The sequence below is a fragment of the Hyla sarda genome, unplaced genomic scaffold (assembly GCF_029499605.1).
Source record: "Hyla sarda isolate aHylSar1 unplaced genomic scaffold, aHylSar1.hap1 scaffold_2502, whole genome shotgun sequence".
NCBI classification, from domain to species: Eukaryota; Metazoa; Chordata; class Amphibia; order Anura; family Hylidae; genus Hyla; species Hyla sarda.
The window spans coordinates 16,314-37,034 of record NW_026609190.1 but is presented as its reverse complement, the minus strand read 5'-3'; the positions used below and the strand labels follow the sequence as shown (position 1 = coordinate 37,034).

The 20,721-nt window shown below is 46.4% G+C and overlaps 7 non-coding genes and 3 pseudogenes across 7 annotated transcripts; all 10 read left to right on the top strand.

Annotated features, from left to right (window-relative positions):
• Positions 1 to 297: 297 nt before the first annotated feature.
• Positions 298 to 488, top strand: LOC130323554 (U2 spliceosomal RNA). Its single transcript, XR_008868820.1, has one exon. It is a non-coding gene; the product is annotated as a U2 spliceosomal RNA (small nuclear RNA).
• A 2,093-nt stretch (positions 489 to 2,581) lies between these two features.
• On the top strand, positions 2,582 to 2,772 carry LOC130323553 (U2 spliceosomal RNA). The gene has a single exon (XR_008868819.1). It is a non-coding gene; the product is annotated as a U2 spliceosomal RNA (small nuclear RNA).
• A 2,090-nt stretch (positions 2,773 to 4,862) lies between these two features.
• LOC130323552 (U2 spliceosomal RNA) lies at positions 4,863 to 5,053 on the top strand. The gene has a single exon (XR_008868818.1). It is a non-coding gene; the product is annotated as a U2 spliceosomal RNA (small nuclear RNA).
• Positions 5,054 to 7,154: 2,101 nt separating this feature from the next.
• LOC130323558 (U2 spliceosomal RNA) lies at positions 7,155 to 7,288 on the top strand (annotated as a pseudogene).
• Positions 7,289 to 8,453: 1,165 nt separating this feature from the next.
• LOC130323560 (U2 spliceosomal RNA) lies at positions 8,454 to 8,634 on the top strand (annotated as a pseudogene).
• A 2,109-nt stretch (positions 8,635 to 10,743) lies between these two features.
• On the top strand, positions 10,744 to 10,934 carry LOC130323551 (U2 spliceosomal RNA). Its single transcript, XR_008868817.1, has one exon. It is a non-coding gene; the product is annotated as a U2 spliceosomal RNA (small nuclear RNA).
• Positions 10,935 to 13,019: 2,085 nt separating this feature from the next.
• Positions 13,020 to 13,207, top strand: LOC130323563 (U2 spliceosomal RNA). Its single transcript, XR_008868825.1, has one exon. It is a non-coding gene; the product is annotated as a U2 spliceosomal RNA (small nuclear RNA).
• Positions 13,208 to 13,899: 692 nt separating this feature from the next.
• On the top strand, positions 13,900 to 14,079 carry LOC130323556 (U2 spliceosomal RNA; annotated as a pseudogene).
• Positions 14,080 to 16,167: 2,088 nt separating this feature from the next.
• LOC130323549 (U2 spliceosomal RNA) lies at positions 16,168 to 16,358 on the top strand. Its single transcript, XR_008868816.1, has one exon. It is a non-coding gene; the product is annotated as a U2 spliceosomal RNA (small nuclear RNA).
• Positions 16,359 to 18,459: 2,101 nt separating this feature from the next.
• LOC130323548 (U2 spliceosomal RNA) lies at positions 18,460 to 18,650 on the top strand. Its single transcript, XR_008868815.1, has one exon. It is a non-coding gene; the product is annotated as a U2 spliceosomal RNA (small nuclear RNA).
• The last annotated feature ends 2,071 nt before the right edge of the window (positions 18,651 to 20,721 follow it).

The following is a 20,721-nucleotide window of genomic DNA, read 5'->3' as shown; positions in this document are numbered from 1 at the left end:
GTGTGTGTTTCCTATGCAGATCCTAAGCCCAGTGTCACATGCAAGTAGGAGGAGTAAGAAGGGTTCCTGGCAAATCCGGGTTATGGATTGCATTTAAAAAGGCCCCGTGGGAGTGCAATGGGCCCCTGTCTTGCTGCTTAGCAATAATGGTATGGGTTTAGGTTCTGCTGTGTGTACTGGTGGTTGACTGCCCCCCAGCCCAGAGTGTGCATGGAAAATTGTCTGGCAGCCTCCCTGACAGCAAGCAGTGATAGTGCCCATGAAGGGGACCTTGTTGGGCCCGCCCCTTTCACGGTTATCGCTTCTCGGCCTTTTGGCTAAGATCAAGTGTAGTATCTGTTCTTATCAGTTTAATATCTGATACGTCCCCTATCTGGGGACCATATATTAAATGGATTTTTGAGAACGGGGGCCGATTTCGAAGCTTGCTTCCGTCGCCCTATGCATTGACCCGATATGGCAGTATCTTCGGGTACAGTGCACCACCCCCTTACAGGGTTAAAAAGAAAGATTCCTACTTTCATTGCTACCTGCTTGCTGGCTAGCCAGCTAGCCAGCCCTGTGGGCCTTGCTGCTGCTGCAGCCAAAAAACAAAAGGTGGTGCTGCTGCTGCTTCTGCTGCTTCTGCTTCTGCTTGTGTCTGGCCCCTGTTGGAGCGTCCAGGCACAGGACTTCTGCTGCTGCTGACTAAATGGCCTCCTTAATTGGATCATTTGAGTAGCCAGCACACCTGTGCAGGTAGGGCATGACATGATAGGCAGCTGCCTTGATAGCGGGTGGGTGCTGAATGTTCCTAATTGACAAAATAAGATTAATGCTTATGAAGAAATATAAAATCTCATCCCTTCCCCAATATCGCGCCACACCCCTACCCCTTAATTCCCTGGTTGAACGTGATGGACATATGTCTTTTTTCGACCGTACTAACTATGTAACTATGTAACATAACATGGGGGGGGGGGGGGGGGGTCTCCTGGCTGTTCACACAGGTGTGTCATTGCTGTACATTGACCATGCATTGCTTCTGTGGTATTGCAAAGGCAAAGACAAATGCTTCCAGCCATCCATTGCACTAATGGATTGGTCATCAGCTGGCTGTCTATGTCCCGCATCAATATAGACCAAAGTACAGAGGGTTAGGCTATGCTATTGTGCACCTACCTGATGCATCAGAAGGTGCGAGGCCCTTGCTAAATTCTGTGCACAGACTTTGAGATCTATGCTTTAGACTGTATCTAAACCTGCTCCAACATGGACTGACATTCTGGCCTACTTTCAGCCGATGCGACTTGTCTGTCGCTGAACAGTCGCTTTTTATGTATTCAGCACCTATGTATAATGTTGTAAAAATGCTCTAGAAGCTAAAGTCGCAGAAATGTCACACATATTTGGCCTGCAACTTTCTGTGCGACAAATTCAGACAGGAAAAATCAGTATAAATCCTTAGAAAATTATCCCCCAGTGTCTCCATCTGCTGGCGGTATTGAATAAGCATTGCTGCACTGATGGGGTATGCATTAGACGAAAAAAAAGAAGAAAAAGAAGAATAATACGCCCAGAAAAGAGGCGAAAAGGAGAAAAACGTAAAAAAACGTGAAAAAAAAGTAAGAGGAAGAGAAGGGAAAAAAAGGTGGAAATGGGTTTAAAAGTGATTTCGGCGGAGAAATATATATATATATATATATATATATATATATATATATATATATGCGCACACACACACATAGATATAAACGTATTCTCCGTTGAGATATTGCAGCCGCTGCTGTGTCCAGGCCCAGGAGCCTTAGCACTGTGCTGTGATGTCACTCAATACCACTGACATCACTAGGTGTAAACAACATCTCTCCTTTGCTGTGTATGTGACTATGGAGCTGTTTGGTGATGTCGTCTATTACGGCCTTCATAGAAGCAACAGGAGATTGTTGCATCCATCTTGAACCCTCAGAACTACAGTGCTATGATGTCACTCACTTCCACAGGCCTTGCAGAGTGTAAACAACAACAACCCAGCTTTGTTGTGTATGTAACCAAAGGGATTTGTGATGTCACCTAGAACCTTCACAGCAGCGACAGCTTTATGAGGAGCATCAGCACTGCTCTGCCTGAGCAGAACCATCACCGCCATAGGTTGTCAAATAACCCGGATTTAACCCACACAGGTAAGTCCAATGGGGTGCAGGCATGTCCTCTATGCTTACAGCTTCCCGTGGGTGTTGGTTTGATACCGTTTGGGGACAGCCAAGGAGGCATCTGCAGGCAACAAAGGTAGGTGTGTGCTTGTGTGTGTGTTTCCTATGCAGATCCTAAGCCCAGTGTCACATGCAAGTAGGAGGAGTAAGAAGGGTTCCTGGCAAATCCGGGTTATGGATTGCATTTAAAAAGGCCCCGTGGGAGTGCAATGGGCCCCTGTCTTGCTGCTTAGCAATAATGGTATGGGTTTAGGTTCTGCTGTGTGTACTGGTGGTTGACTGCCCCCCAGCCCAGAGTGTGCATGGAAAATTGTCTGGCAGCCTCCCTGACAGCAAGCAGTGATAGTGCCCATGAAGGGGACCTTGTTGGGCCCGCCCCTTTCACGGTTATCGCTTCTCGGCCTTTTGGCTAAGATCAAGTGTAGTATCTGTTCTTATCAGTTTAATATCTGATACGTCCCCTATCTGGGGACCATATATTAAATGGATTTTTGAGAACGGGGGCCGATTTCGAAGCTTGCTTCCGTCGCCCTATGCATTGACCCGATATGGCAGTATCTTCGGGTACAGTGCACCACCCCCTTACAGGGTTAAAAAGAAAGATTCCTACTTTCATTGCTACCTGCTTGCTGGCTAGCCAGCTAGCCAGCCCTGTGGGCCTTGCTGCTGCTGCAGCCAAAAAACAAAAGGTGGTGCTGCTGCTGCTTCTGCTGCTTCTGCTTCTGCTTGTGTCTGGCCCCTGTTGGAGCGTCCAGGCACAGGACTTCTGCTGCTGCTGACTAAATGGCCTCCTTAATTGGATCATTTGAGTAGCCAGCACACCTGTGCAGGTAGGGCATGACATGATAGGCAGCTGCCTTGATAGCGGGTGGGTGCTGAATGTTCCTAATTGACAAAATAAGATTAATGCTTATGAAGAAATATAAAATCTCATCCCTTCCCCAATATCGCGCCACACCCCTACCCCTTAATTCCCTGGTTGAACGTGATGGACATATGTCTTTTTTCGACCGTACTAACTATGTAACTATGTAACATAACATGGGGGGGGGGGGGTCTCCTGGCTGTTCACACAGGTGTGTCATTGCTGTACATTGACCATGCATTGCTTCTGTGGTATTGCAAAGGCAAAGACAAATGCTTCCAGCCATCCATTGCACTAATGGATTGGTCATCAGCTGGCTGTCTATGTCCCGCATCAATATAGACCAAAGTACAGAGGGTTAGGCTATGCTATTGTGCACCTACCTGATGCATCAGAAGGTGCGAGGCCCTTGCTAAATTCTGTGCACAGACTTTGAGATCTATGCTTTAGACTGTATCTAAACCTGCTCCAACATGGACTGACATTCTGGCCTACTTTCAGCCGATGCGACTTGTCTGTCGCTGAACAGTCGCTTTTTATGTATTCAGCACCTATGTATAATGTTGTAAAAATGCTCTAGAAGCTAAAGTCGCAGAAATGTCACACATATTTGGCCTGCAACTTTCTGTGCGACAAATTCAGACAGGAAAAATCAGTATAAATCCTTAGAAAATTATCCCCCAGTGTCTCCATCTGCTGGCGGTATTGAATAAGCATTGCTGCACTGATGGGGTATGCATTAGACGAAAAAAAAGAAGAAAAAGAAGAATAATACGCCCAGAAAAGAGGCGAAAAGGAGAAAAACGTAAAAAAACGTGAAAAAAAAGTAAGAGGAAGAGAAGGGAAAAAAAGGTGGAAATGGGTTTAAAAGTGATTTCGGCGGAGAAATATATATATATATATATATATATATATATATATATATATATATATGCGCACACACACACATAGATATAAACGTATTCTCCGTTGAGATATTGCAGCCGCTGCTGTGTCCAGGCCCAGGAGCCTTAGCACTGTGCTGTGATGTCACTCAATACCACTGACATCACTAGGTGTAAACAACATCTCTCCTTTGCTGTGTATGTGACTATGGAGCTGTTTGGTGATGTCGTCTATTACGGCCTTCATAGAAGCAACAGGAGATTGTTGCATCCATCTTGAACCCTCAGAACTACAGTGCTATGATGTCACTCACTTCCACAGGCCTTGCAGAGTGTAAACAACAACAACCCAGCTTTGTTGTGTATGTAACCAAAGGGATTTGTGATGTCACCTAGAACCTTCACAGCAGCAACAGCTTTATGAGGAGCATCAGCACTGCTCTGCCTGAGCAGAACCATCACCGCCATAGGTTGTCAAATAACCCGGATTTAACCCACACAGGTAAGTCCAATGGGGTGCAGGCATGTCCTCTATGCTTACAGCTTCCCGTGGGTGTTGGTTTGATACCGTTTGGGGACAGCCAAGGAGGCATCTGCAGGCAACAAAGGTAGGTGTGTGCTTGTGTGTGTGTTTCCTATGCAGATCCTAAGCCCAGTGTCACATGCAAGTAGGAGGAGTAAGAAGGGTTCCTGGCAAATCCGGGTTATGGATTGCATTTAAAAAGGCCCCGTGGGAGTGCAATGGGCCCCTGTCTTGCTGCTTAGCAATAATGGTATGGGTTTAGGTTCTGCTGTGTGTACTGGTGGTTGACTGCCCCCCAGCCCAGAGTGTGCATGGAAAATTGTCTGGCAGCCTCCCTGACAGCAAGCAGTGATAGTGCCCATGAAGGGGACCTTGTTGGGCCCGCCCCTTTCACGGTTATCGCTTCTCGGCCTTTTGGCTAAGATCAAGTGTAGTATCTGTTCTTATCAGTTTAATATCTGATACGTCCCCTATCTGGGGACCATATATTAAATGGATTTTTGAGAACGGGGGCCGATTTCGAAGCTTGCTTCCGTCGCCCTATGCATTGACCCGATATGGCAGTATCTTCGGGTACAGTGCACCACCCCCTTACAGGGTTAAAAAGAAAGATTCCTACTTTCATTGCTACCTGCTTGCTGGCTAGCCAGCTAGCCAGCCCTGTGGGCCTTGCTGCTGCTGCAGCCAAAAAACAAAAGGTGGTGCTGCTGCTGCTTCTGCTGCTTCTGCTTCTGCTTGTGTCTGGCCCCTGTTGGAGCGTCCAGGCACAGGACTTCTGCTGCTGCTGACTAAATGGCCTCCTTAATTGGATCATTTGAGTAGCCAGCACACCTGTGCAGGTAGGGCATGACATGATAGGCAGCTGCCTTGATAGCGGGTGGGTGCTGAATGTTCCTAATTGACAAAATAAGATTAATGCTTATGAAGAAATATAAAATCTCATCCCTTCCCCAATATCGCGCCACACCCCTACCCCTTAATTCCCTGGTTGAACGTGATGGACATATGTCTTTTTTCGACCGTACTAACTATGTAACTATGTAACATAACATGGGGGGGGGGGGGGGGGGGGGGTCTCCTGGCTGTTCACACAGGTGTGTCATTGCTGTACATTGACCATGCATTGCTTCTGTGGTATTGCAAAGGCAAAGACAAATGCTTCCAGCCATCCATTGCACTAATGGATTGGTCATCAGCTGGCTGTCTATGTCCCGCATCAATATAGACCAAAGTACAGAGGGTTAGGCTATGCTATTGTGCACCTACCTGATGCATCAGAAGGTGCGAGGCCCTTGCTAAATTCTGTGCACAGACTTTGAGATCTATGCTTTAGACTGTATCTAAACCTGCTCCAACATGGACTGACATTCTGGCCTACTTTCAGCCGATGCGACTTGTCTGTCGCTGAACAGTCGCTTTTTATGTATTCAGCACCTATGTATAATGTTGTAAAAATGCTCTAGAAGCTAAAGTCGCAGAAATGTCACACATATTTGGCCTGCAACTTTCTGTGCGACAAATTCAGACAGGAAAAATCAGTATAAATCCTTAGAAAATTATCCCCCAGTGTCTCCATCTGCTGGCGGTATTGAATAAGCATTGCTGCACTGATGGGGTATGCATTAGACGAAAAAAAAGAAGAAAAAGAAGAATAATACGCCCAGAAAAGAGGCGAAAAGGAGAAAAACGTAAAAAAACGTGAAAAAAAAGTAAGAGGAAGAGAAGGGAAAAAAAGGTGGAAATGGGTTTAAAAGTGATTTCGGCGGAGAAATATATATATATATATATATATATATATATATATATATATATATATACGCGCACACACACACATAGATATAAACGTATTCTCCGTTGAGATATTGCAGCCGCTGCTGTGTCCAGGCCCAGGAGCCTTAGCACTGTGCTGTGATGTCACTCAATACCACTGACATCACTAGGTGTAAACAACATCTCTCCTTTGCTGTGTATGTGACTATGGAGCTGTTTGGTGATGTCGTCTATTACGGCCTTCATAGAAGCAACAGGAGATTGTTGCATCCATCTTGAACCCTCAGAACTACAGTGCTATGATGTCACTCACTTCCACAGGCCTTGCAGAGTGTAAACAACAACAACCCAGCTTTGTTGTGTATGTAACCAAAGGGATTTGTGATGTCACCTAGAACCTTCACAGCAGCGACAGCTTTATGAGGAGCATCAGCACTGCTCTGCCTGAGCAGAACCATCACCGCCATAGGTTGTCAAATAACCCGGATTTAACCCACACAGGTAAGTCCAATGGGGTGCAGGTATGTCCTCTATGCTTACAGCTTCCCGTGGGTGTTGGTTTGATACCGTTTGGGGACAGCCAAGGAGGCATCTGCAGGCAACAAAGGTAGGTGTGTGCTTGTGTGTGTGTTTCCTATGCAGATCCTAAGCCCAGTGTCACATGCAAGTAGGAGGAGTAAGAAGGGTTCCTGGCAAATCCGGGTTATGGATTGCATTTAAAAAGGCCCCGTGGGAGTGCAATGGGCCCCTGTCTTGCTGCTTAGCAATAATGGTATGGGTTTAGGTTCTGCTGTGTGTACTGGTGGTTGACTGCCCCCCAGCCCAGAGTGTGCATGGAAAATTGTCTGGCAGCCTCCCTGACAGCAAGCAGTGATAGTGCCCATGAAGGGGACCTTGTTGGGCCCGCCCCTTTCACGGTTATCGCTTCTCGGCCTTTTGGCTAAGATCAAGTGTAGTATCTGTTCTTATCAGTTTAACCCCTTAAGGACCGGAGGTTTTTCCGTTTTTGCATTTTCGTTTTTTGCTCCTTGCCTTTAAAAAATCATAACTCTTTCAAATTTACACCTAAAAATCCATATGATGGCTTATTTTTTGCGCCACCAATTCTACTTTGTAATGACGTCAGTCATTTTGCCCAAAAATCTATGGTGAAGCGGGAAAAAAAATCATTGTGCAACAAAATTGAAAAAAAAACGCTGTTTTGTAACTTTTGGGGGCTTCCGTTTCTACGTAGTACATTTTTCGGTAAAAATGAGACCTGATTTGTATTCTGTAGGTCCATACGATTAAAATGATACCCTACTTATATAGGTTTGATTTTGTCGGACTTCTGGAAAAAATCATAACTACATGCAGGAAAATTAATACGTTTAAAATTGTCATCTTCTGACCCCTATAACTTTTTTATTTTTCCGTATATGGGGCGGTATGAGGGCTCATTTTTTGCGCCGTGATCTGAAGTTTTTAACGGTACCATTTTTGCATTGATAGGACTTATTGATCACTTTTTATTCATTTTTAAATGATATAAAAAGTGACCAAAAATGCACTATTTTGGACTTTGGAATTTTTTTGCGCGCACGCCATTGACCGAGCGGTTTAATTAATGATATATTTTTATAATTCGGACATTTCCGCACGCGGTGATACCACATATGTTTATTTTTATTTTTATTTACACTGTGTTTTTTTTTTTATTGGAAAAGGGGGGTGATTCAAACTTTTAATAGGGGAGGAGTTAAATGATCTTTATTCACTTTTTTTTTTCCACTTTTTTTTTTGCAGTGTTATAGGTCCCATAGGGACCTATAACACTGCACACACTGATCTTCATAATTGATCACTGGTTTCTAATAAGAAACCAGTGATCAACGATTCTGCCGCATGACTGCTCATGCCTGGATCTCAGGCACTGAGCAGTCATTCGGCGATCGGACAGCGAGGAGGCAGGTAGGGGCCCTCCCGCTGTCCTGTCAGCTGTTCGGGATGCCGCGATTAGCCGCGGCTATCCCGAACAGCCCGACTGAGCTAGCCGGGAACTTTCACTTTCACTTTTAGCCGCGCGGCTCAGCTTTGAGCGCGCGGCTAAAGGGTTAATAGCGCGCGGCGCCGCGATCGGCGCTGCGCGCTATTAGAGGCGGGTCCCGGCTTCACTATGACGCCGGGCCCGCCATGATATGACGCGGGGTTACTGTGTAACCCCGCGTTATATCAGGAGAGCAGGACCAAGGGCGTACCTGTACGCCCTTGGTCCTTAAGGGGTTAATATCTGATACGTCCCCTATCTGGGGACCATATATTAAATGGATTTTTGAGAACGGGGGCCGATTTCGAAGCTTGCTTCCGTCGCCCTATGCATTGACCCGATATGGCAGTATCTTCGGGTACAGTGCACCACCCCCTTACAGGGTTAAAAAGAAAGATTCCTACTTTCATTGCTACCTGCTTGCTGGCTAGCCAGCTAGCCAGCCCTGTGGGCCTTGCTGCTGCTGCAGCCAAAAAACAAAAGGTGGTGCTGCTGCTGCTTCTGCTGCTTCTGCTTCTGCTTGTGTCTGGCCCCTGTTGGAGCGTCCAGGCACAGGACTTCTGCTGCTGCTGACTAAATGGCCTCCTTAATTGGATCATTTGAGTAGCCAGCACACCTGTGCAGGTAGGGCATGACATGATAGGCAGCTGCCTTGATAGCGGGTGGGTGCTGAATGTTCCTAATTGACAAAATAAGATTAATGCTTATGAAGAAATATAAAATCTCATCCCTTCCCCAATATCGCGCCACACCCCTACCCCTTAATTCCCTGGTTGAACGTGATGGACATATGTCTTTTTTCGACCGTACTAACTATGTAACTATGTAACATAACATGGGGGGGGGGGGGGGGGGGGTCTCCTGGCTGTTCACACAGGTGTGTCATTGCTGTACATTGACCATGCATTGCTTCTGTGGTATTGCAAAGGCAAAGACAAATGCTTCCAGCCATCCATTGCACTAATGGATTGGTCATCAGCTGGCTGTCTATGTCCCGCATCAATATAGACCAAAGTACAGAGGGTTAGGCTATGCTATTGTGCACCTACCTGATGCATCAGAAGGTGCGAGGCCCTTGCTAAATTCTGTGCACAGACTTTGAGATCTATGCTTTAGACTGTATCTAAACCTGCTCCAACATGGACTGACATTCTGGCCTACTTTCAGCCGATGCGACTTGTCTGTCGCTGAACAGTCGCTTTTTATGTATTCAGCACCTATGTATAATGTTGTAAAAATGCTCTAGAAGCTAAAGTCGCAGAAATGTCACACATATTTGGCCTGCAACTTTCTGTGCGACAAATTCAGACAGGAAAAATCAGTATAAATCCTTAGAAAATTATCCCCCAGTGTCTCCATCTGCTGGCGGTATTGAATAAGCATTGCTGCACTGATGGGGTATGCATTAGACGAAAAAAAAGAAGAAAAAGAAGAATAATACGCCCAGAAAAGAGGCGAAAAGGAGAAAAACGTAAAAAAACGTGAAAAAAAAGTAAGAGGAAGAGAAGGGAAAAAAAGGTGGAAATGGGTTTAAAAGTGATTTCGGCGGAGAAATATATATATATATATATATATATATATATATATATATATATATATATATATATATATGCGCACACACACACATAGATATAAACGTATTCTCCGTTGAGATATTGCAGCCGCTGCTGTGTCCAGGCCCAGGAGCCTTAGCACTGTGCTGTGATGTCACTCAATACCACTGACATCACTAGGTGTAAACAACATCTCTCCTTTGCTGTGTATGTGACTATGGAGCTGTTTGGTGATGTCGTCTATTACGGCCTTCATAGAAGCAACAGGAGATTGTTGCATCCATCTTGAACCCTCAGAACTACAGTGCTATGATGTCACTCACTTCCACAGGCCTTGCAGAGTGTAAACAACAACAACCCAGCTTTGTTGTGTATGTAACCAAAGGGATTTGTGATGTCACCTAGAACCTTCACAGCAGCGACAGCTTTATGAGGAGCATCAGCACTGCTCTGCCTGAGCAGAACCATCACCGCCATAGGTTGTCAAATAACCCGGATTTAACCCACACAGGTAAGTCCAATGGGGTGCAGGCATGTCCTCTATGCTTACAGCTTCCCGTGGGTGTTGGTTTGATACCGTTTGGGGACAGCCAAGGAGGCATCTGCAGGCAACAAAGGTAGGTGTGTGCTTGTGTGTGTGTTTCCTATGCAGATCCTAAGCCCAGTGTCACATGCAAGTAGGAGGAGTAAGAAGGGTTCCTGGCAAATCCGGGTTATGGATTGCATTTAAAAAGGCCCCGTGGGAGTGCAATGGGCCCCTGTCTTGCTGCTTAGCAATAATGGTATGGGTTTAGGTTCTGCTGTGTGTACTGGTGGTTGACTGCCCCCCAGCCCAGAGTGTGCATGGAAAATTGTCTGGCAGCCTCCCTGACAGCAAGCAGTGATAGTGCCCATGAAGGGGACCTTGTTGGGCCCGCCCCTTTCACGGTTATCGCTTCTCGGCCTTTTGGCTAAGATCAAGTGTAGTATCTGTTCTTATCAGTTTAATATCTGATACGTCCCCTATCTGGGGACCATATATTAAATGGATTTTTGAGAACGGGGGCCGATTTCGAAGCTTGCTTCCGTCGCCCTATGCATTGACCCGATATGGCAGTATCTTCGGGTACAGTGCACCACCCCCTTACAGGGTTAAAAAGAAAGATTCCTACTTTCATTGCTACCTGCTTGCTGGCTAGCCAGCTAGCCAGCCCTGTGGGCCTTGCTGCTGCTGCAGCCAAAAAACAAAAGGTGGTGCTGCTGCTGCTTCTGCTGCTTCTGCTTCTGCTTGTGTCTGGCCCCTGTTGGAGCGTCCAGGCACAGGACTTCTGCTGCTGCTGACTAAATGGCCTCCTTAATTGGATCATTTGAGTAGCCAGCACACCTGTGCAGGTAGGGCATGACATGATAGGCAGCTGCCTTGATAGCGGGTGGGTGCTGAATGTTCCTAATTGACAAAATAAGATTAATGCTTATGAAGAAATATAAAATCTCATCCCTTCCCCAATATCGCGCCACACCCCTACCCCTTAATTCCCAGGTTGAACGTGATGGACATATGTCTTTTTTCGACCGTACTAACTATGTAACTATGTAACATAACATGGGGGGGGGGGGTCTCCTGGCTGTTCACACAGGTGTGTCATTGCTGTACATTGACCATGCATTGCTTCTGTGGTATTGCAAAGGCAAAGACAAATGCTTCCAGCCATCCATTGCACTAATGGATTGGTCATCAGCTGGCTGTCTATGTCCCGCATCAATATAGACCAAAGTACAGAGGGTTAGGCTATGCTATTGTGCACCTACCTGATGCATCAGAAGGTGCGAGGCCCTTGCTAAATTCTGTGCACAGACTTTGAGATCTATGCTTTAGACTGTATCTAAACCTGCTCCAACATGGACTGACATTCTGGCCTACTTTCAGCCGATGCGACTTGTCTGTCGCTGAACAGTCGCTTTTTATGTATTCAGCACCTATGTATAATGTTGTAAAAATGCTCTAGAAGCTAAAGTCGCAGAAATGTCACACATATTTGGCCTGCAACTTTCTGTGCGACAAATTCAGACAGGAAAAATCAGTATAAATCCTTAGAAAATTATCCCCCAGTGTCTCCATCTGCTGGCGGTATTGAATAAGCATTGCTGCACTGATGGGGTATGCATTAGACGAAAAAAAAGAAGAAAAAGAAGAATAATACGCCCAGAAAAGAGGCGAAAAGGAGAAAAACGTAAAAAAACGTGAAAAAAAAGTAAGAGGAAGAGAAGGGAAAAAAAGGTGGAAATGGGTTTAAAAGTGATTTCGGCGGAGAAATATATATATATATATATATATATATATATATATATATATATGCGCACACACACACATAGATATAAACGTATTCTCCGTTGAGATATTGCAGCCGCTGCTGTGTCCAGGCCCAGGAGCCTTAGCACTGTGCTGTGATGTCACTCAATACCACTGACATCACTAGGTGTAAACAACATCTCTCCTTTGCTGTGTATGTGACTATGGAGCTGTTTGGTGATGTCGTCTATTACGGCCTTCATAGAAGCAACAGGAGATTGTTGCATCCATCTTGAACCCTCAGAACTACAGTGCTATGATGTCACTCACTTCCACAGGCCTTGCAGAGTGTAAACAACAACAACCCAGCTTTGTTGTGTATGTAACCAAAGGGATTTGTGATGTCACCTAGAACCTTCACAGCAGCGACAGCTTTATGAGGAGCATCAGCACTGCTCTGCCTGAGCAGAACCATCACCGCCATAGGTTGTCAAATAACCCGGATTTAACCCACACAGGTAAGTCCAATGGGGTGCAGGCATGTCCTCTATGCTTACAGCTTCCCGTGGGTGTTGGTTTGATACCGTTTGGGGACAGCCAAGGAGGCATCTGCAGGCAACAAAGGTAGGTGTGTGCTTGTGTGTGTGTTTCCTATGCAGATCCTAAGCCCAGTGTCACATGCAAGTAGGAGGAGTAAGAAGGGTTCCTGGCAAATCCGGGTTATGGATTGCATTTAAAAAGGCCCCGTGGGAGTGCAATGGGCCCCTGTCTTGCTGCTTAGCAATAATGGTATGGGTTTAGGTTCTGCTGTGTGTACTGGTGGTTGACTGCCCCCCAGCCCAGAGTGTGCATGGAAAATTGTCTGGCAGCCTCCCTGACAGCAAGCAGTGATAGTGCCCATGAAGGGGACCTTGTTGGGCCCGCCCCTTTCACGGTTATCGCTTCTCGGCCTTTTGGCTAAGATCAAGTGTAGTATCTGTTCTTATCAGTTTTTCATGCCGGTGGACAGTAACGCCGGTATGGGGCTGGTGGGGATGGGTGCTGCATGGAGGATGCAGGTGTACCAGGGCTTTCCGGGGCTGGTTCTGAGGAATCAGCTCGACGGCTGCCCCGATGTGACCTGTTCCCTCCGGGTCTCGCCATGAGGCTGAGAGGGTCTAGAGCCGAGGTACTTTGTGCCTCGGGGAGTGGTGACCCCGAGGTGCCGAAACTCACTGGGAGAATAGGCTCACTGAGTTGAAGCACGGGCACCATAATCTCTTCACCTTGTGGCACTCACCTCTTGATTCCCGGCCTTCTGGCTAGGATCAGAGAAATTTTTATAGATCCGGCCGGATGTCCGGGCAGTATATCTGCACACATTCACTTATTTATTTCTTTTTTGTCTCACTGTGTCACTTTTTGCGTGTTGTGTGTTCACAGGATTTGTCAGGATGCGGTAGCCCTTCTGGGTGTCCCTCCTGGCGGTCTAGGGGAGGTGTGTGTGGCCATTAGGTTCCGCACCTCCCTGCAAACACCCCGGGTACTCCTGCTTTGGCAGGGTACCTACCGTAATCGGCTCTGCGGGCAGATACCTTGGCTAACGCCAAGGGGGATGCCGGGAGCATTTGTGGTCCCCTAGTAGCTTCGGCGAAAAGGGACATCGAACCTGGAACCTCGCAGGTACCTTTTGGTCCGGAGGCGAAGGGTAAGGTTTGTTGGGGGGCCTCTCTCCTATCGGAGAAGGGCTTGCGATAGACCGCATCCTTTGTGCACGTTTTTTTAGTGTAACACGTTTGCACTTTTTCTTGCACTTTGGGTGAATCGAAAGCACGTTCCTCGGCTTTAGATAAAAACAAAAAAAATCTGTTCTTATCAGTTTAATATCTGATACGTCCCCTATCTGGGGACCATATATTAAATGGATTTTTGAGAACGGGGGCCGATTTCGAAGCTTGCTTCCGTCGCCCTATGCATTGACCCGATATGGCAGTATCTTCGGGTACAGTGCACCACCCCCTTACAGGGTTAAAAAGAAAGATTCCTACTTTCATTGCTACCTGCTTGCTGGCTAGCCAGCTAGCCAGCCCTGTGGGCCTTGCTGCTGCTGCAGCCAAAAAACAAAAGGTGGTGCTGCTGCTGCTTCTGCTGCTTCTGCTTCTGCTTGTGTCTGGCCCCTGTTGGAGCGTCCAGGCACAGGACTTCTGCTGCTGCTGACTAAATGGCCTCCTTAATTGGATCATTTGAGTAGCCAGCACACCTGTGCAGGTAGGGCATGACATGATAGGCAGCTGCCTTGATAGCGGGTGGGTGCTGAATGTTCCTAATTGACAAAATAAGATTAATGCTTATGAAGAAATATAAAATCTCATCCCTTCCCCAATATCGCGCCACACCCCTACCCCTTAATTCCCTGGTTGAACGTGATGGACATATGTCTTTTTTCGACCGTACTAACTATGTAACTATGTAACATAACATGGGGGGGGGGGGGGGGGGGGGTCTCCTGGCTGTTCACACAGGTGTGTCATTGCTGTACATTGACCATGCATTGCTTCTGTGGTATTGCAAAGGCAAAGACAAATGCTTCCAGCCATCCATTGCACTAATGGATTGGTCATCAGCTGGCTGTCTATGTCCCGCATCAATATAGACCAAAGTACAGAGGGTTAGGCTATGCTATTGTGCACCTACCTGATGCATCAGAAGGTGCGAGGCCCTTGCTAAATTCTGTGCACAGACTTTGAGATCTATGCTTTAGACTGTATCTAAACCTGCTCCAACATGGACTGACATTCTGGCCTACTTTCAGCCGATGCGACTTGTCTGTCGCTGAACAGTCGCTTTTTATGTATTCAGCACCTATGTATAATGTTGTAAAAATGCTCTAGAAGCTAAAGTCGCAGAAATGTCACACATATTTGGCCTGCAACTTTCTGTGCGACAAATTCAGACAGGAAAAATCAGTATAAATCCTTAGAAAATTATCCCCCAGTGTCTCCATCTGCTGGCGGTATTGAATAAGCATTGCTGCACTGATGGGGTATGCATTAGACGAAAAAAAAGAAGAAAAAGAAGAATAATACGCCCAGAAAAGAGGCGAAAAGGAGAAAAACGTAAAAAAACGTGAAAAAAAAGTAAGAGGAAGAGAAGGGAAAAAAAGGTGGAAATGGGTTTAAAAGTGATTTCGGCGGAGAAATATATATATATATATATATATATATATATATATATGCGCACACACACACATAGATATAAACGTATTCTCCGTTGAGATATTGCAGCCGCTGCTGTGTCCAGGCCCAGGAGCCTTAGCACTGTGCTGTGATGTCACTCAATACCACTGACATCACTAGGTGTAAACAACATCTCTCCTTTGCTGTGTATGTGACTATGGAGCTGTTTGGTGATGTCGTCTATTACGGCCTTCATAGAAGCAACAGGAGATTGTTGCATCCATCTTGAACCCTCAGAACTACAGTGCTATGATGTCACTCACTTCCACAGGCCTTGCAGAGTGTAAACAACAACAACCCAGCTTTGTTGTGTATGTAACCAAAGGGATTTGTGATGTCACCTAGAACCTTCACAGCAGCGACAGCTTTATGAGGAGCATCAGCACTGCTCTGCCTGAGCAGAACCATCACCGCCATAGGTTGTCAAATAACCCGGATTTAACCCACACAGGTAAGTCCAATGGGGTGCAGGCATGTCCTCTATGCTTACAGCTTCCCGTGGGTGTTGGTTTGATACCGTTTGGGGACAGCCAAGGAGGCATCTGCAGGCAACAAAGGTAGGTGTGTGCTTGTGTGTGTGTTTCCTATGCAGATCCTAAGCCCAGTGTCACATGCAAGTAGGAGGAGTAAGAAGGGTTCCTGGCAAATCCGGGTTATGGATTGCATTTAAAAAGGCCCCGTGGGAGTGCAATGGGCCCCTGTCTTGCTGCTTAGCAATAATGGTATGGGTTTAGGTTCTGCTGTGTGTACTGGTGGTTGACTGCCCCCCAGCCCAGAGTGTGCATGGAAAATTGTCTGGCAGCCTCCCTGACAGCAAGCAGTGATAGTGCCCATGAAGGGGACCTTGTTGGGCCCGCCCCTTTCACGGTTATCGCTTCTCGGCCTTTTGGCTAAGATCAAGTGTAGTATCTGTTCTTATCAGTTTAATATCTGATACGTCCCCTATCTGGGGACCATATATTAAATGGATTTTTGAGAACGGGGGCCGATTTCGAAGCTTGCTTCCGTCGCCCTATGCATTGACCCGATATGGCAGTATCTTCGGGTACAGTGCACCACCCCCTTACAGGGTTAAAAAGAAAGATTCCTACTTTCATTGCTACCTGCTTGCTGGCTAGCCAGCTAGCCAGCCCTGTGGGCCTTGCTGCTGCTGCAGCCAAAAAACAAAAGGTGGTGCTGCTGCTGCTTCTGCTGCTTCTGCTTCTGCTTGTGTCTGGCCCCTGTTGGAGCGTCCAGGCACAGGACTTCTGCTGCTGCTGACTAAATGGCCTCCTTAATTGGATCATTTGAGTAGCCAGCACACCTGTGCAGGTAGGGCATGACATGATAGGCAGCTGCCTTGATAGCGGGTGGGTGCTGAATGTTCCTAATTGACAAAATAAGATTAATGCTTATGAAGAAATATAAAATCTCATCCCTTCCCCAATATCGCGCCACACCCCTACCCCTTAATTCCCTGGTTGAACGTGATGGACATATGTCTTTTTTCGACCGTACTAACTATGTAACTATGTAACATAACATGGGGGGGGGGGGGGGGGGGGTCTCCTGGCTGTTCACACAGGTGTGTCATTGCTGTACATTGACCATGCATTGCTTCTGTGGTATTGCAAAGGCAAAGACAAATGCTTCCAGCCATCCATTGCACTAATGGATTGGTCATCAGCTGGCTGTCTATGTCCCGCATCAATATAGACCAAAGTACAGAGGGTTAGGCTATGCTATTGTGCACCTACCTGATGCATCAGAAGGTGCGAGGCCCTTGCTAAATTCTGTGCACAGACTTTGAGATCTATGCTTTAGACTGTATCTAAACCTGCTCCAACATGGACTGACATTCTGGCCTACTTTCAGCCGATGCGACTTGTCTGTCGCTGAACAGTCGCTTTTTATGTATTCAGCACCTATGTATAATGTTGTAAAAATGCTCTAGAAGCTAAAGTCGCAGAAATGTCACACATATTTGGCCTGCAACTTTCTGTGCGACAAATTCAGACAGGAAAAATCAGTATAAATCCTTAGAAAATTATCCCCCAGTGTCTCCATCTGCTGGCGGTATTGAATAAGCATTGCTGCACTGATGGGGTATGCATTAGACGAAAAAAAAGAAGAAAAAGAAGAATAATACGCCCAGAAAAGAGGCGAAAAGGAGAAAAACGTAAAAAAACGTGAAAAAAAAGTAAGAGGAAGAGAAGGGAAAAAAAGGTGGAAATGGGTTTAAAAGTGATTTCGGCGGAGAAATATATATATATATATATATATATATATATATATATATATATATATATATGCGCACACACACACATAGATATAAACGTATTCTCCGTTGAGATATTGCAGCCGCTGCTGTGTCCAGGCCCAGGAGCCTTAGCACTGTGCTGTGATGTCACTCAATACCACTGACATCACTAGGTGTAAACAACATCTCTCCTTTGCTGTGTATGTGACTATGGAGCTGTTTGGTGATGTCGTCTATTACGGCCTTCATAGAAGCAACAGGAGATTGTTGCATCCATCTTGAACCCTCAGAACTACAGTGCTATGATGTCACTCACTTCCACAGGCCTTGCAGAGTGTAAACAACAACAACCCAGCTTTGTTGTGTATGTAACCAAAGGGATTTGTGATGTCACCTAGAACCTTCACAGCAGCGACAGCTTTATGAGGAGCATCAGCACTGCTCTGCCTGAGCAGAACCATCACCGCCATAGGTTGTCAAATAACCCGGATTTAACCCACACAGGTAAGTCCAATGGGGTGCAGGCATGTCCTCTATGCTTACAGCTTCCCGTGGGTGTTGGTTTGATACCGTTTGGGGACAGCCAAGGAGGCATCTGCAGGCAACAAAGGTAGGTGTGTGCTTGTGTGTGTGTTTCCTATGCAGATCCTAAGCCCAGTGTCACATGCAAGTAGGAGGAGTAAGAAGGGTTCCTGGCAAATCCGGGTTATGGATTGCATTTAAAAAGGCCCCGTGGGAGTGCAATGGGCCCCTGTCTTGCTGCTTAGCAATAATGGTATGGGTTTAGGTTCTGCTGTGTGTACTGGTGGTTGACTGCCCCCCAGCCCAGAGTGTGCATGGAAAATTGTCTGGCAGCCTCCCTGACAGCAAGCAGTGATAGTGCCCATGAAGGGGACCTTGTTGGGCCCGCCCCTTTCACGGTTATCGCTTCTCGGCCTTTTGGCTAAGATCAAGTGTAGTATCTGTTCTTATCAGTTTAATATCTGATACGTCCCCTATCTGGGGACCATATATTAAATGGATTTTTGAGAACGGGGGCCGATTTCGAAGCTTGCTTCCGTCGCCCTATGCATTGACCCGATATGGCAGTATCTTCGGGTACAGTGCACCACCCCCTTACAGGGTTAAAAAGAAAGATTCCTACTTTCATTGCTACCTGCTTGCTGGCTAGCCAGCTAGCCAGCCCTGTGGGCCTTGCTGCTGCTGCAGCCAAAAAACAAAAGGTGGTGCTGCTGCTGCTTCTGCTGCTTCTGCTTCTGCTTGTGTCTGGCCCCTGTTGGAGCGTCCAGGCACAGGACTTCTGCTGCTGCTGACTAAATGGCCTCCTTAATTGGATCATTTGAGTAGCCAGCACACCTGTGCAGGTAGGGCATGACATGATAGGCAGCTGCCTTGATAGCGGGTGGGTGCTGAATGTTCCTAATTGACAAAATAAGATTAATGCTTATGAAGAAATATAAAATCTCATCCCTTCCCCAATATCGCGCCACACCCCTACCCCTTAATTCCCTGGTTGAACGTGATGGACATATGTCTTTTTTCGACCGTACTAACTATGTAACTATGTAACATAACATGGGGGGGGGGGGGGGGGGGGTCTCCTGGCTGTTCACACAGGTGTGTCATTGCTGTACATTGACCATGCATTGCTTCTGTGGTATTGCAAAGGCAAAGACAAATGCTTCCAGCCATCCATTGCACTAATGGATTGGTCATCAGCTGGCTGTCTATGTCCCGCATCAATATAGACCAAAGTACAGAGGGTTAGGCTATGCTATTGTGCACCTACCTGATGCATCAGAAGGTGCGAGGCCCTTGCTAAATTCTGTGCACAGACTTTGAGATCTATGCTTTAGACTGTATCTAAACCTGCTCCAACATGGACTGACATTCTGGCCTACTTTCAGCCGATGCGACTTGTCTGTCGCTGAACAGTCGCTTTTTATGTATTCAGCACCTATGTATAATGTTGTAAAAATGCTCTAGAAGCTAAAGTCGCAGAAATGTCACACATATTTGGCCTGCAACTTTCTGTGCGACAAATTCAGACAGGAAAAATCAGTATAAATCCTTAGAAAATTATCCCCCAGTGTCTCCATCTGCTGGCGGTATTGAATAAGCATTGCTGCACTGATGGGGTATGCATTAGACGAAAAAAAAGAAGAAAAAGAAGAATAATACGCCCAGAAAAGAGGCGAAAAGGAGAAAAACGTAAAAAAACGTGAAAAAAAAGTAAGAGGAAGAGAAGGGAAAAAAAGGTGGAAATGGGTTTAAAAGTGATTTCGGCGGAGAAATATATATATATATATATATATATATATATATATATATATGCGCACACACACACATAGATATAAACGTATTCTCCGTTGAGATATTGCAGCCGCTGCTGTGTCCAGGCCCAGGAGCCTTAGCACTGTGCTGTGATGTCACTCAATACCACTGACATCACTAGGTGTAAACAACATCTCTCCTTTGCTGTGTATGTGACTATGGAGCTGTTTGGTGATGTCGTCTATTACGGCCTTCATAGAAGCAACAGGAGATTGTTGCATCCATCTTGAACCCTCAGAACTACAGTGCTATGATGTCACTCACTTCCACAGGCCTTGCAGAGTGTAAACAACAACAACCCAGCTTTGTTGTGTATGTAACCAAAGGGATTTGTGATGTCACCTAGAACCTTCACAGCAGCGACAGCTTTATGAGGAGCATCAGCACTGCTCTGCCTGAGCAGAACCATCACCGCCATAGGTTGTCAAATAACCCGGATTTAACCCACACAGGTAAGTCCAATGGGGTGCAGGCATGTCCTCTATGCTTACAGCTTCCCGTGGGTGTTGGTTTGATACCGTTTGGGGACAGCCAAGGAGGCATCTGCAGGCAACAAAGGTAGGTGTGTGCTTGTGTGTGTGTTTCCTATGCAGATCCTAAGCCCAGTGTCACATGCAAGTAGGAGGAGTAAGAAGGGTTCCTGGCAAATCCGGGTTATGGATTGCATTTAAAAAGGCCCCGTGGGAGTGCAATGGGCCCCTGTCTTGCTGCTTAGCAATAATGGTATGGGTTTAGGTTCTGCTGTGTGTACTGGTGGTTGACTGCCCCCCAGCCCAGAGTGTGCATGGAAAATTGTCTGGCAGCCTCCCTGACAGCAAGCAGTGATAGTGCCCATGAAGGGGACCTTGTTG